Here is a 15,627-nt window from a genome sequence, read left to right on the forward strand (position 1 = left end):
TGAGACAGAGTTGTGTTTTATGATTGCAAACTATATGCACATATTGACTGAACCACATATGTTTAATATTTTAAAAATGTAAATGAAAAAAGGAAGTTTTATAGTTCTGGTTTATACCATTCTGGTGTTTAGTTTGTTTGGTTGTAAATATACATGTAGTGAAGATAATCATTGACTGCGTTGCCTGAACCACATGCATGAGTATTAATATTTTAATTATATTGTTGCCTAAAATATACATACAGAGATAACTGGCATGGCCAGAATAGCAAATGTCAAGTGTCCCCAACTAAGCAAGCCAAAGGTGACAGCAGCAAGGAATCCAAACTCCAACAGGTGATAAAATTGAGAAAAAACCTTAGGAGAAACCAGGCTTAGTCGGGAGGCCAGTTCTCCTCTGGCAAAAAGTGCTTTGTTACGATTCAGGTAACTATCATAAGTCCGATAGGATCGCAACATTTAAAGTATTTAATCCAGTTCCATCCAGTTGAGGATCGTATTCATCACACCGTTATGGACGGTTTGTTGAGGAACTGTGCCACTGGCTGTTGTGTCTATGAGGCCTTCACAAAGGATGATCTAGTTGACTCAATCTCTGCTGATAGTTCAGGGCTGCGTTGTGGTTGTGTCCAGGTGCAGGTCCTCGATCTCACCTGAAAACGGCCTGGATCTGGTTGACTACGGTAAACCTCTGGATAAAGAGAGAGACTAATATTAACATAGATGCCATTCTTCTTCTGATGTAAGGAGTACATCTGGTGTTAGAGGAAGTGTTCCCGGTTCCGGCTGACCTAATATATGCAGCCTAATAATCCTTTAATGGATTGGAAATATAAATTGATAATGTGTTATTGTCACAGAGACGAACTCCATGGTTCCCTCCTCTGACCATCGGAGGGAGCCATCACCCGAATACTAACACTCACACTTGCACTACATTTCCCACAAGCCCATACCTTGGACTGATTGCACTACCAGCTGTAACCCATAACCTGGACTATAAAAGACTGTCTTACACCTTTGTACATCGCAAAGTCTTGTTTTGCCTAGGTGAACATTTCTGAGCGTTATTTTCCTGTTTGATTGCCTGTTGCTGACTACCTCTGACCCCGTTTCCTGATCCTTGCTGCCAGCCCTTTGATCCCTGCCTGGTTACTGTTCTGTGAGTGATATCTGCCTGTCCTGACCTTCTGCCTGTTATTTGACCACGATTCTGTCTGCCTCTGTCACCCCTGTTTGCCCCTGTTTGACCAAGCCTGTACGACCACTCTGTTTATAATAAAAGCATGCAAATGGATCCCAGCCTAAGTGATGATTCATTACAGAAGACTTCGCCAAACCCAGATCCAGCTGCTTTCTCTCACCTGTGTGACAACATGTCTGCCCAGGCCAGTCAGCTGGCTGCTCTCTAGCACCAGCTCAACTGTCTCACTAATCTCACGGAGGAACTGGTGAAAGCGCTCCAGGGCTTGCAGCTCACCGCTCCCGCAGTGTCTCCACCGCCCGCCGCCATTGCACACGTGGCAGGGAGGCTGCCGACGACTAATCCCCGCCTCTCTCTGCCTGAAAAGTTCGACGGCGATCCAGCAAGATGTAAGGGATTCATCCATCAGTGTTCCCTCTTCATCAATCAACAACCTGCCTTGTTTAGTACTGACGCCGGTAAGATCGCTCTAATTTGTTTATTGTTTATGGGGAGAGCGCTTGACTGGATTACAGCAGTGTGGGGAGACGATGGATCTGCTTTTCCCTCGTATGAGTTTTTTTTTTTACAGAGGTTCAGAGAGGTGTTCGATCATCCCGGTGACGGCAAGGGGGCCTCATATAACTTACTCAGGGACGTAAGACGGCGGCCGAATATGCTCTGGCTTTTCGTACACTTGCAGCACAGACCAACTGGGTGAATGACACACTCAAAGTATGTTTCAGAAGGGGACTGTCTCATGAGTTACAGACTGAATTAGCCTGCCGAGATGAGGGGAAGAGTCTGGACAAATTTATCAAACTCACTATCCATATCGATAACCTTATCCGTGCCCGTAAAGCTGTTCCCAAACGCAGCCCCCGCGCTCCTCCAGCGTCTGATCTAGAGACCACTGAACCAATGCAAATCAACACTTACCATTGATGGAGTATTTTATCAATCCAATAGAAAACAATTGTAGAATTTGTTTGCTTACTATAAAAGCTAGAAGTGTTGTGAGGCCCTCTTGGCCTTTGTAACTGTAAGGGTCAAACAAGTTTACTTGAGCATATTTTGTTGGTAATTTTCCACCAGACAACAGGTGGCTGTGAAATGAACAAGACCATTATTAAGGGTGTCACGTGAAGGCTTCTTGCCTCTGGGGATTGTTGACTGTTTTGATATAATGTTTCATTTGGCCAATGGGAAAAGGGTTGACCATCAAATTGGCAGAAGGCCCATGAGAAATGAAGTCAAAAGATGTACAGTAGCTGGAAGCTGGTCACCCTTACTAAGAAAATTCTCTTACACAAGAAACACCTGCAATTACTATGGCAGAAAGGTCGGGGAGTACATGGGAAGGAGGTGTGGGAGAAGAGCCCCCGTAGATGATATCATGGAAAATAACTGTTAGGGTGAATATTACCAGCCAATGATATTACTTTGGTGTATTTTAAGAGATAAGAAAAAGCCAATGATATTAATTTGGTGTGTTTTTAAGAGATTAGAAAAATGTATAAAACTGAGCCCCAGCTAAGGGAGCCTCAGATGCGGAGCTGGCATCTCACTTTGTTGCTTGACAATAAAGTTAAATACCTCTGAGACCTGGAACTTCGATTCTGTGAGTTTTTCTGAGACCTGGAACTTCGACTCTGTGAGTTTTTCTTCGAGACCAGATCTGAAGGGACAAAGAGACATCGAATCTGCCACGACATAATTGGAGAGCCTTGAGCCAGGAGCCAGGAAGAGGTCGGGGTGGAACTGCGTTAGGCGTGCTGGCATGAGGCTTCACAAAACAAAGGCGCTATACAAATAAGGTAAGCAATTTTGCTTATATTTGTTTTGTGTGGCCCCTGTGTGGCTAATGCCTGCGTGGTGACTGCCTAAGACTTCACCAAAACGAACCAAATTTAAATTGAAATGACTAAAATTTAAAAAGAAATGAATAAAAATTTAAATTAAAATGACTTAAAAATAAAATAATTAATTGAATTGATTAAAATAAAAAGAGAAGTAACTTCCAGGTCCCAGGGGTAGCGCATGCGTGTATATAAGTGTTGTTTGTCTAAATGTTTAACGCAAGAAGTGCGTTTGTCTATACGCAAGAAGTGCGTTCGTCTAAGTGTTTAACGCAAGAAGTGCGTTTGTCTAAATACGCAAGAAGTGCATTCGTCTAAGTGTTTAACGCAAGAAGTGCGTTTGTCTATACGCAAGAAGTGCGTTCGTCTAAATGTTTAACGCAAGAAGTGCGTTCGTCTAAATACGCAAGAAGTGCGTTCGTCTAAGTGTTTAACACAAGAAGTGCGTTTGTCTAAATACGCAAGAAGTGCGTTCGTCTAAGTGTTTAACACAAGAAGTGCGTTTGTCTATACGCAAGAAGTGCGTTTTTTGTCTGCCTGAGTGGGGCACATAAATGTTATATGTCTGTATGTGAAATACGTCTGTATGTGTGAAAAGCGCTGAGTTGTGTGATCATGATTGTCTGTGTGATAGCCAGAGCGGATGGGAGGACCCGGCGCTGAGCGGGGGCTCCGAGCTGACTGCCGGATAGATGGGAACTGTTAGTTGTAAATAAAAAAGGCCTTGAGAAGGGAGGGCGATTTGATAAAAAAGTGACTGAGATATATAATATTGTGTATATTGCAGAATTAGGTAGAAAGTGAAATAGAATTGCTTGGTTTGTTTCTAACTCTTTTTATTGTTTGATGTAAAGTTGATAAAAGCATATGAGAAGTATTGTTTGGAAGCATATGTGAATAATCCTGCAGGTTTTGTGAAATGGAAAAACAAGATGGTTAATGGACACTAAAATTCAAAATTATAAATGTGATAAAAAATGTAAAATAATTGTATAAGAATTGATGAAGGAACTAAAAACATTCCCACAAATTGTTTTTTTCATTAATATGGACACTTTCCAGACTGCTGTGATCCAGATAGGGAAACACAGCCTTTGATAAGTCAAAACAATAACGGAAAAGTTAACAGAGAAAACTGTTTTTCCATTTTAGCAAAAATTGGTCTATAATACATTTTTATTGCTTGGTGTAAAGTTGGCAAAAGTGTATGAGAGTGTGTATGTAAATATCCCTGTTGATTTTGTGAAATGGAAAAGGCAGGTTTTTTAATGGATACTGAAATCCAACATAATAAAGGGAATGTAAAATATTGTTAAAAGAACTGTTGAAAAAACTAAGAACATTCCCAGAAATTGGCTCTGTCGTATGGTTGGACACTGACCAAACACAGCCCTTGATAAGTCAAAACAATAATGGAAAAGGTAACAGAGAAAACTGTTTTTCCATTTTAGCAAAAATTGATGTATTATAAATTTTTATTGCTTGGTGTAAAGTTTGCAAAAGCGTATGAGAATGTTGTTTAAAAATATATATGAATATTCCTGTTGATTTTGTGAAATGGAAAACCGAGTTTTTAATGGACACTGAAATCCAACATAATAAAAGGGAATGTAAAATATTATAAAAGAACTGTTGAAAAAACTACAAACATTCCCAGAAACTGGCTCTGTCGTTTATCTGGACACTTTCCAGACTGTAAGCGCTGCGATCCAGACGGAAACACAGCCCTTAATAAGTCAAAACAAGTAAGCAAAAGTTCATAGAGAAAACTCAGTTTCTCCATTTTTTGCAAAAACTGGTGTACAGTAATTTTCAAAGTGTGCTGCGTGAGTGAAAACCCGGGTGTGTGATTGTTTTAAAAAGTGTGTGATTGAGCCTGCATTGTAAAAACTAGAGAGTGAAGATAGGGGAGGCTGCCTCTGACAGAGAGAGGAGGAAACTAGAGTGAAGATAAAGGTGGAGCTGTGAGAGGAGAGAAGTGTGTGTACAGGGAGGAAGACAGAGAAAAAGTTCACCCTTTCTGGTTGTGACTATTTTATGAACCAGAAAATGGGGAACAAATTCCAACATAGACTTTGAACAACATTTTGATTATTGAACAACATTATTCCCACCAGTGGAATAGAGGAACTGCCTGTTTAAAATACCTAAGAAAGACTAATCAAATATTTAAATATTGTCTCATCATTGTGGTGATAACTAGTTAAGAATAGATGTAAGCTGGGATTATAGAGGCATATAGCCTACTAAAAAAGTGTGAAACATATAGTCATAATTTAGATTATAATAGCATCAATACCTAGAGATGCCAAGGTATAGATGCAAGCTCAGTTACACAGAGATTACTATAGGATAACCTCCAGAAAATAGGGAAAAAGGACAAAAAGCTTAAAAACATAAGGCAAGCTAAGAAAACATTTGATGTGGTTATGTGCAGAAAAGCTAAATCATTGAAAAATCATTAAAATTAGGGAGATAAGTCAAATGGAGATATAATGACAAAAAGGAAAAGTAAGCTGAAAGATCGCCTCCCCATGAACTACCTTATGGCCCTTTGGAGAAAAAGATGTCTGACATAACAGGAAGAGTAGAAGAAAGAGGTAGGGCTATACGATATTGAAGAAAAAAAAAAATGCAATATGCAATTCGATATTGATTTAGGGGTCAAAGATGAAAAAGGGATTTCAAGCATCAAAACAATAAGTATAATACAACTTTGAATTGTCGTTGTTGTTTTCCAATACATCAGAATGGCTCTGTTTAATTCATAGTTAGAGCTATAATGCAAACCATAGAGGGTTAATTTGTTTGTTTCTTCTGAGCAAAAATTATTAAATTAGTTTTTACCATGATTTACAGAAAACACACAAATGTAATTCAGTGTAGCAATCTTGTCAGGGATATTTAAAACAAAAAATCTATTTATGCCATATTAAAGACTAATTACTTTTACCCCAAATGCTAATTACTTGTAATTTACATTTTAAACATTGCCACTATCCTAGGATTTGCCCATTTACCAGCAAGAATGTTTTACTCATTTAAAATGCAATAAAATTTAGTATGCTCGATTATTCTTTTATATATTTTAATACGTACAGGTTATAGTATGTTGTTTAAATTTTTATATAAATATAAGTGTTACACTTAATGACAATGGAACATTATTTCACCCACATTTTGACATTTTATTTTTCTGAAACCTTAAAAGTAGACATTTCACTTGCATTTAATGTGGTTTTTAGATATATTAAATCACTTTTGTAAATTTCTGTTGAAGTGGACTAAATGTCTTTGACCCTTAAAGGCACAGTATGTAGTATTTTTGTCATAAGATGAAGAAGCGTATGAGGTAACACAGCGCTGTTTATCATATTAAATGTATTTGAGTTGCTGCAGAGTGTTCACTTGTTGCACACTGCAGTAAGCTAGATCGATATTAGAATATCATTAAAAACTAATATGACATAACCTACTATGCTCATATGAATACTCAGCAAGACAGATATTTAGACTTAGACTGTGGAGGGCCATGAGGGAGAACAGGAGTTGGCATTGCACGCTGTCCAAGAGGCGGCTTTTCTGTGCATACTTTTCGGGGGGTGCCAGATGACGCGAGTACCGCAATGGGTTGTTTTCTGAGGTTTATTGCGTATCACCTGTTTATTGTGTTTTCTGAGATTTAATAACTCTATTTTAATGTCAAGCTATTAACATATAAGTAACAGTCGTGTGCCCAGTCTATTTCCCTGCTATGTGCATTGGCCTAAAACTTTGACCTTTTACAACTTTTTGAAGTAGCCTATTAAAATCATTCAGATATCACAAGCTGAAATGTAGGGTAAAGAAGAAAGAGAGATAAGCACATCAAGTTACAGGAAGAAGTTAGCAGATGCACATAGAACACATGAGGATGAAAGGGAAATGGAGGCATCAAGCCACAAGGGAGTCAAGAAAAGAGATACCAAGGCCGTACAAAGAAAACCTAAAGAAAAGAGAGACATCTAATTAAAGTCTGTCTGATATAACGGAGTTAGATTGAGACATAGAAAGGACTGATAAATGAATAAAGAAAGGGAAGTAGGCCCTGAGAAAAGAGCTTGCAAAATTGCAGGTTAAAATACAACACAAGACCACCAAAGAGTTAAGTAAATTATTGTGAGCTAATGTATATTGGTTAGGAGATTTAGGGAAAAGATGTAGAGAAAACAATTATCAAATGAGTACATAAGAGTAACTCCATGAGCCCTGTATGACAAAAACTGAATTTCATTCAATTCACAATGTTTGGGAACTCTCCAAGACAGGGATTTCTGGGGGGTTTTTTTTGGGTTGGCCTGGTTGAGTTTCGGTGAGTTGAATTAGAGTTTTGCCAGTTGTGGTAGTGGTCTCTTGTCAGTATGTTGAGCTAACATAAAGGTTTGGTTTGTCAGGCCGTGTTGTCGGTCTGGTTGGGTGTTTTGAACAGTGGTGAAAATTTTATCTTTCTTGCTGTCCAAAAGGCGAACAATGTCAGTCTTTTGTGTTTTAGACTTTTTTAGCCAACACTGATTTTTCACTTAGGATGATGGATTGACTGTGGACAGTTGGAGGTGTTCGGTGAGGGTAAATTTTTGATTTTGGAATGAGAACTCGAAAAGAAGAGGCTAAATGACACAAAAGGGGCAGAAGATCCTGTTAATTCTATAATATAACAATAGGCCCACAAGGAGCAGGAATGCAGGTGAAAAAAAGTTAAGTTTTGAATTCCAAATTCAATTCCACATGACACTTTGTATGTAGAGCATGCCGCTTAAAATATTTAGGTACAATGATGAAACGAGCATTAAAAAAAAGTAAATTGGAAGCCATAGACAAACCTCTCAAAAACTGTATTCAAAAACTGCTGAAGTACTAAGAGAAATGGAAAACAAGTACATATGTAGGATTGTAGAAAAAAGCTAAACTAGTTTGAATTAAAAGTAGGCCAACTGAACAATTACTAAGAAAACTCCAACAAAAATGGATAAGTAACCCTGAAAGAAAATAATATTGCATAAATGTTAGTTGACCGGTCCATAGGGAATTAAATTAATAAGCAGGCCTGCTGACAGGGATTGATCTGGAGGATTGCACAAACTGGTGGCCACCAAAAACATTGGAGTTTTCTCCTTAGTATAAGTGGTTTGTGCAGTTCCCTGAGGAAATCCAAATAACTGACAAAAAGGATTATAGAAATAATTGGAATAAAATTTTTAAAAATAGAGATGCTAGATGTGGGTTTTACAACTGTATTACTGACACTGGCATGTCATATGTAGGCACCTGAAACTTGTATCTTGTTATCCCTGGGAGACAGTTTGAAATTTGATCCATTGCAGAGATTCTAAGATTTTTGGATTGTGTTAATTAAAATAAATTTGGGCATTGTGTTGAATAAGCAAGACTGAGTGACCAAGCTAAACAAACATTTTTAACAGACATGTTATACAGATTTTACAACAATGAGACTCATTGATTTAACCCTAAAAGGTTTGAGAGAATAGGTATCAATAATAAGAGTTATTAAAATACTATGGTATACATGTGACTAAAAATAAGGCTACTCAGACAGATGGAAATGCTGCTATTTTCTGCATTCTGCAAAGAAGAAAAGTGCTTGCTGTTTTCTGCAACAAAGAACTTGCTTTATTAAAATGGCACAGGGAAACTGCTGTTATCAACCAGATGAGACTTTGTAGAATTTATAAAGGATAAATTTGATTAATGCGGTTCTCTGAGTGTTCAATCTCCAGATGACCCCAGATGACTTCTGGGATGGCTGCCTTGACATACTAACTAAAAGCAACTGGACTGTGCAACAAGCGAAAAACAAGGACATGGCTGCAGAGAGGAGAAGAGGCATTGGTTGATGGGCCTACGCTCCCCCTGAAAGAGGAATCTGAAAACTTCTGAGGGGTTGATATGGACAAAGACAGAGTCAATGCGGTAATGACTGAGAAAACATGCTGTTATCATACAAATGGTCTCCTCCGCAGCTTGATCAAAAGTCAGACTAAGGAGAGGCAGAGAGACAACAGCATCCAGAGTCAAACCACTGTCAGACCATGACACCAGGCCCTTGAATGCCATCACAGACTGACTGAGCAAAAGCATCGGATGAGGAGGGAAACACTCGAACAGCAGCCCGACCAGTTCAGCTGATTGCTGACTCAAGCAGAAGGACTTCATCCTTTCCTAAGAAGGCACAGGTGATTCATTTCCAATTATCACAACAGAGACCGCTTCAAATTTTACTGATGGGCCATATTAATTATATTTTGATTTTTCTCCGGTCTAACAGCAGTTCTCTGCATTCTGTTAAGCTAACACTCTTTATCTGCTTTCTTTCAATAGACATCAGTCCAGCCGTAAGCAATAAAAATTTAGAAAGAAAGAAAAAAGGAGGGGAGGTTGAGTGTTTGCTTGACTCAACAATTAACTAAAACTGGGACTGGACTTAGCTTAGTGAGGGGATATTGAATTAACTAACTAAGGGCAAATGCATAATTAGATCATTGATGAAGTTGTCCAATGTAGAGAAACATTTTAGACTTGCCTTTTAGGACAGAGCTGATGAGCCTTTATGATACTGAGCTTTCTACGTGGGGAAAGGGACATAATGTACTTGAAAAAATGTGGATGATAAAGCTATGGCATTGGTCACTCCATCTTTGCTCATAGTGAAGTTTGTGAGCTAGATCTAAAGTAGTATTTTCAAAATTACAAATGTATGATATCACAAAGGCTGTCATTACCAGGGATTGCATGATGTTAATACTGTATTGTTGGTCATTAATTCAAAATAATGGTGAAATCTAAAGTCAATTCAAAGAGCAGCTTATGACTAACAGGAAAAAAAGGCTTAAGACAAAAGATTAAATTAACAGATGAATGACAAATTAGCTTTGAGAAATTGAAATCGGTTCTTTAACCTTTAACACTGCGATATGTCCCAGACTTAGCAGATTATTTGATTTATTAGATAATTGGAACATTGGGGGTTTATGACTGTGGTGTTTAACACAACTACATGGTAACTAATACTGATAAACTGTATTATAGGAAACATTTAGACACTGTCAAATGGGGAATGCCACATGGCCTATGTTCAGTAGATCATGCCATTAGAATTTTGCTACTAATTTAGTATTGGTGGTATTCGAACCTTGATATTTAGGATGGTAAATTGCATATATAATTAAAGAAATATTGATGAGTCAATTAGGAGGCAAACTCTAAAACACCTCAACTTTAGATTGATGGACAAATGAGATATAAGATGACCCATGATTAGATCAGCAACTCTTAGATGCGCATGGTTTTTAACCATTGCGCAAGGGGGGAAGTGGCAGATGATTTGAAGTGACAAAGTTACTGACAGATGATTTGATGATTTTTTTTTGATAAATGATTGATATTTTTTATTTTTTAGCCAAATGCAACATTTGTGTCCAAAAACAATGTCAGAAAAGATGTGTACATGGATTTGAATGGTCAACCAAGGGGAGTACCAAATGAACTTAAGGATGGAGATGAAGTCAAATCTGAATTTGAGTATATTTGTGTGTATAATTTATGAAAAAATATGAATTACATTTATTGTGATTAACAGAAGCTCATTAACCACGCTGAAGATGCACTGAGAACCTTGGGAGAACAGTGTGGGACCCATAAACAAAAGGACATGGCAAATCAGACAAACATTAAATTGGTTATTCGCAGAAGAAAAGAGATGTTTGTGAAGTACAGTATATGAGCTAACTATTGTACTTAAGCTGTTCCAAATAATACAGCTCCTGATGGATCATTCAACAAGGCAATGAAGAAACTGAATAATACAAGTAAATGACTGAAAATGAATCATGTGATTGATAGTTAAACAAACATACGCCCTGGGATGTCGGATATGAAGTATACTAAACTATTTATCCATCTCTGTAAAGCTGAAGAAACATTCAAAGCCATGATTCATCAAATAATTGGGACTAATTATTATGATTAGTCTGCTGTTATGGGGATATTCATCCATGATACGCCAAACCAGAGAGTTACTGGATTCGGATGCCTCTCGGGTAACTCTGGGTGCGGTGCGCTGTTGTCTGAAGACAACAAACTAACCTCCCTCGTTTTGGTGGCGGTGTCTTGCCCAATGGCTCGGCGGCTGGGCTCTAATCCTGGATCGACGTCACACCGAAATGTCGGATCCAGCTATCCTACAGGTGACTTTTGCTATTGCTGGCTATACACTTTTGAAGCGAGAAAGGAGTTTCAGTGGCCAGAGTTGCGGCGTGTCCATGTGGGGTTGTTGGCTCTGAGGCAGGCCTTGTCATCATGCGGCGAACGGGAGTGACATGGATTTTCAGACAAGCTTCAACATCACGAAACCCTTGGTGAATGAAGGGATTTCTGCGCCGATCGATCACCGACCAGTTTCATTTCTGAACTTGATTTAGGTACTTCAAAGTGTCTGCAAAGTCTATGCAAAATGTAAAAAGGAAATCTGTAATCAAGGTATTTTAAAAAATAGGAAGTGGGGGTTCTTTCAGACAGTAAATCAATCACGAACAATTTGGGATCCTAAATTCAAGCCAAAGGGTCTCTTAGGTGGTCATTTAAATATACGAAGCATTATATCAAAAAGTGATCAAATTCATCATCTTTTATTAGATTCTAATTTAGATTTTCTTTGTTTATCTGAAACATGCTATGAGAATTCTCCATCTGCGGCATTGGAAGTGCCTGGTTTTAAACTATATAGGAAAGATAGAGTTGGTTCTAAAGGGGGTGGAGTCATGATTTATGTGAAAACTGGCATCCAGTGTAATGAAATCGCTTGGGCAAATGGCATAGATTTGGAATGTATTGGTTTGAATCTTATACATCATCACAGATGTCTTTTGTAGTAATTGTAATTTATCGTCCACCATCTTCAAAAATCAGTTTTTATGAAAACCTGAAACAATTACTAAAACAGTGTGATTTTAACAAAGAAGTCATTATTATGGGAGACTTTAATATTAATTGGGATGATAAAACGGTTAGAAATAAACAAACAGATAACTGATCATTTCGATCTGAAGCAAATGATTAATGGGCCCACAAGAATAACTAATTCAACAAGGTCTCAAATGATTTGATTTTTAGCAATGAGCAGAGAGAATTTTAAAAACTTTTAACATGTTAACAGGCCTTTCTGACCATAATTTGATTTTGGTTGCCAGAAAATTATCTAGTAAGAGATTCAATCCATTCTCAAGGAAGTATGATTTTTATGGCATTCCAGTAAATTAGACGATTTTAGAACGGCGGTTCATCAGATTAAATGGGATGATTTATTAACTGGAAAAGATCAGGAGGATTTCTAAAAAATTAGAGAGTACTATTAAAGATTACAGTTGTAAAATTAATCCTAAAAATAAAAAACATACTGTCCCCTGGATGAATTCAGATATTTTAGAACTAATGAAAAAACGTGATCGTGCTTTAAAAACTGCAAATAGATCAAAGTTAAGTCATGATAGACAACATTTTGTCAGTTACGGAATAAGGTGGTAAAGACCCTGAGAAGAGCAAAGGCTGATTTTTTCCTTAGAATAATTGAAGAGGCAAGAGGTAATTCTAAAACGATCTGGAATGTTGAACTTTTAATAGGAGACAAAAGAAAAGATAGGTCATCAATTGAATTAATGGTAGGGGAAGCTTAACAATCCAGCTTTGTAGCCGAAGCACTTAATTATCACTGTTGACTTTCACAATTGCACAAAGTTTTTCTCCCAAGTTACAGAAGTTATCCAGTTAATACAGTGGAACAAGCCCTTACTTTAAGGCCAGTTCTGAATTAGACGTTAGAAGAACAATTACATCTCTTAAACAATCCAGAGCAAAGGATATATTTGGTATGGATTGGTATGCTTAAAGAGCTTTGTGAGTCATTAGTTAATCCCATCACTAAAATTATTAATCTTTCAGTTTCTCAGGGGATGTTTCCTCGTGCTTGGAGTCATCTGTTGTTGTGCCCTTATTCAAAAGTGGCGATCCTCACTCTGCGAATAATTATAGACTATTAGTATTTTACCCATAGTTTCAAAGGTTGCAGAGAAATTGGTGGCTACACAAATTACTAATCATTTGAATAATTCTTGTGCTTACATCCAATGCAGTTTGGTTTCAGAGCAAACTTTCATGAGATGGCAAATTGCTACTTCACTGTCAAGTTTTATTAGTTCTGTATTTCTTGACCTCAGGAAGGCCTTTGACACGGTAAACCACAGAATTCTGTTGTCAAATTATTAGATTTTAACTTCTCTCAACATACTTTAAGTTATTATATTTAGCATGTATTACATTATAAGTCACTCCTTTAAGATACACTGTTTCCACAAGGATCTATTCTGGGTCCTTTACTTTTTACGTTGTACATCAATGATTCCGGTTTCCTAACATTAATATTCAAATGATGCGGATGACACTGTAATTTATATACATGGAAGTCACAAGTTAACTTACGGAATCAGGTCATTATCTTGGCTAGAACAATGCTGTTTACAGTTAAATATCTCTAAAACAATGAGTTGTAATGTTATAATGTAGTACAATGTTTTTGTACAGGAGAAAGATTACAGTTGTATCCGAATTAAACTTGGGTTCTGAAATGAAGTTAAGGTATGCAAGGGTCAATGTCAATGATTTATTCTGTTAACAAGTCTGCTCTGATTTGTGCTTTATGATTTTCGCATATTACTTATTGTCTTATTGGTCATTCATTTGACTCATTGACATTCTTGATCAGAAATCAGTTCAGTTTCATCATTGTTTAATATTAAAAAAATACAATTTGCTAGTGGATAACTTGTAATGTGCATATTTGTTTACTGTACTAAGTTTGACTTCTACAGTGTGAAAAGAACAACCACACATCGATCAATTACTCTCAAACGGAACTCAGTCTGTATTTTCAGTTAGAAGAATGGAACTCCATCCCATCAACTATTAGAAAATTACTACTTTTGTCTTTTCAGCATCTTAAAAAATGACTGACAAATCAGCCAGATTGTAGACAAAATGACTTTTTTGTATAAATTGCTCTTGGCTAGTCGCCTCTCCTGAAGTGTTTCTTGGATGTATATGTGTTTAATGATGTTATATCAGGGTGACCTCTGGGGTCTGCAGATGAAAAATAGCAGACTTTAAAGGTGGAGCAACTGGTACCCAGTTGATAAAAAAGCGCCGCTGTCAGGCCACCAACACCAGCATGCCTGAGCCCAGTTCCGGATCTGACACCATGGGAGAACAGACAACTACATAAAGGTGGACCTTTTTTAAAATTAATGTTATCTTTAAATAATGTTATAGGTTATAAGGAGCAAAACATTATGAGATAGCGCTTAAGCAGGTCACTGATCCGATAAAGAAATTCTATATACGTGACACTAGACATTCCATGCTGACATGCCTTAACACAAATTGGGAGGGTTGATGGACCAGTGGACCAAAATTTTATTTTAATATCTTTAAATAATGTTATATTATCCATTATGAGTTTAATCACTGATCTATTCTATATACGTGACAAGACATTCCATGCACATGCCTTAACACAAATTGTTGATTGTTTTTTATTTTGTTGACCCCCTAGAGTGTTTAGTTAGGGAGGCAGAGCCTTTTACACTTCCCTAGTAAAAATTGTGGGTGGTGATGTTTGACTCTGACCTCTTCTGGAGTGCAGTCACATGAGGCAGTCATTTGGTAGTGAAAAGGAGGACCACTATTGGTCCTGAGACAGAAGATGAGAGGGCTGACTTGTGAGGTTGCACTCTGGAAAAAGGGAAATGGAAGTGGGAATTAAGAGATTCCCAGAGGGGGGATATGATGGAGTATTTTATCCATCCAATAGAAAACAATTGTAGAATTTGTTTGCTTATTATAAAGGCTAGAAGTGTTTTGAGGCCTCTTGGCCTTTGTAACTGTAAGGGTCAGACAAGTTTACTTGAGCATATTTTGTTGGTAATTTTCCACCAGACAACAGGTGGCTGTGAAATGAACAAGACCATTATTAAGGGTGTCACATGAAGGCTTCTTGCCTCTGGGGAGTGTTGACTGTTTTGATACAATGTTTCATTTGGCCAATGGGAAAAGGGTTGACCATCAGTTGGCAGAAGGCCCATGAGAAATGAAGTCAAAAGATGTACAGTAGCTGGAAGCTGGTCACCCTTACTAAGAAAATTCTCTTACATAAGAAACACCTGCAATGATATTAGTGAAGTGTCTATGGCAGAAAGGTCGGGGAGTACATGGGAAGGAGGTGTGGGAGAAGAGCCCCCGTAGATGATATCATGGAAAATAACTGTTAGGGTGAATATTACCAGCCAATGATATTACTTTGGTGTATTTTAAGAGATAAGAAAAAGCCAATGATATTAATTTGGTGTGTTTTTAAGAGATAAGAAAAATTTATAAAACTGAGCCCCAGCTAAGGGAGCCTCAGATGTGAAGCTGGCATCTCACTTTGTTGCTTGACAATAAAGTTAAATACTTCTGAGACCTGGAACTTCGATTCTGTGAGTT

Source organism: Megalobrama amblycephala, linkage group LG14 (assembly GCF_018812025.1).
Source record: "Megalobrama amblycephala isolate DHTTF-2021 linkage group LG14, ASM1881202v1, whole genome shotgun sequence".
Lineage (NCBI taxonomy): Eukaryota > Metazoa > Chordata > Actinopteri > Cypriniformes > Xenocyprididae > Megalobrama > Megalobrama amblycephala.